This window comes from Pteropus vampyrus, unplaced genomic scaffold, assembly GCF_000151845.1.
Source record: "Pteropus vampyrus isolate Shadow unplaced genomic scaffold, Pvam_2.0 Scaffold228, whole genome shotgun sequence".
NCBI lineage: Eukaryota > Metazoa > Chordata > Mammalia > Chiroptera > Pteropodidae > Pteropus > Pteropus vampyrus.
Window position 1 is genome coordinate 1,276,947 of NW_011889009.1, and position 1,415 is coordinate 1,278,361.

Genomic DNA, 1,415 nt, shown 5'->3' on the forward strand with positions numbered 1-1,415 from the left:
AGCAGCGGCCGGTGCTTTTGGAGAGGAGGCGGGTGTCTTCCCACAGCGCGGGAGGTGGCGCTTGCCCCATCCTGGCGCTTGCACTCGATGTGGACTGTCTTCCAGAAATGGTCACCATGGAGGCCCTAATATTTGTTTGAATTCCTTACATTCTGATTCTTCTGATTCATTTAAGACCAGAGTATAGATTATGCAATGCGCCGAAATAAATCGCAGAGGGACAGAGGATTTGTAGAGAAAATTCAGAGTATCGAGAAAAGCTGAGAGAGTCCTCTGGGCAGGGTTCTTGAGAGACACCCCAGTTGCACAAGACCGTCTACACTTCCTGGGGGATAAGCTCAGAAACGCGACAAATAGTCCCTGAGCTGATACTTTGTGCAGTAGCTTGCAGAGAATGTGATTGCCTACCTAGAAAATTCCAGAGAATAAGCCAAATAACCATGAATTCTCACAAGTGTTTAGTAGTATGCGCAAAGAAAATTGCAAAAGGTAGGAGTTATCCTATGGATCAGTAATAACCAATTAGAAAACACAGAGGGGCAAGGATCCCATTCACAGTGGCAAAAGCGGACCTGATAAGATGTGTAAGACGCGTAAGACCTGCGTGAAAGAAACCCTACAGGTTACCGATGAACAGGAAAGGAGGTCTAAACAAACGGAGAAGCATAACGTGTCCTTAGGAGATCTAATATTCCTTCCAAGTGAACTAAAAACTCTCAATTACAATCACAGTTGGAAACTTAAAACTGTTTAAGTTTGTTGCATATGTGTAATAGAAAAATGTCCAAAACTAAGCAAAAAACGAGAAATGGCTTGCCATGTAAGATAGCCTAATTGACGTTGTAAGCCATCTTTAACGAATGCCGATAAAAACAGTACAATCAAAACCGGTGGGAGCTGACCGATATGATACTCAGAGGGAAATATGCAGCTTTAAGTACAGATGCTGGAAGCTGAGAAATATTAAAAATTAATGAACTCGTCTTCAACATAAGAAGCTAAAATCAAAGAAAGCAAAAAGTCTAAATTTAATGCAAATTTATTTCTGTTAATGAAATAGAAAATAAACTAATGAAACTTGATTAATAAAATCACATTGACTAGAGGTTTAAAAAATACCCGAGAAGACCAATAATCACGCAAGAAATTGAAAAGGCAATCAAAGATTGTAACCCTAAAAGTATGTGAAATCCAGTTAATTTAGCGAGTTCTGCTAAACCATTAAAGAATAGATATTTTCCATTATCCATTTTTAAGTGTCCACGATGACCGTTATCCACGGTATATATACACTTTCAGGATCGTGGGAAATGACGTAAAGCGTTCTAACTTATCGTATGAATTTGTCATAGTATTACTAAAGCATTCCACGTGATGTTATATAATACTACAAAAAACGAAAGGCGTAAGTCAGT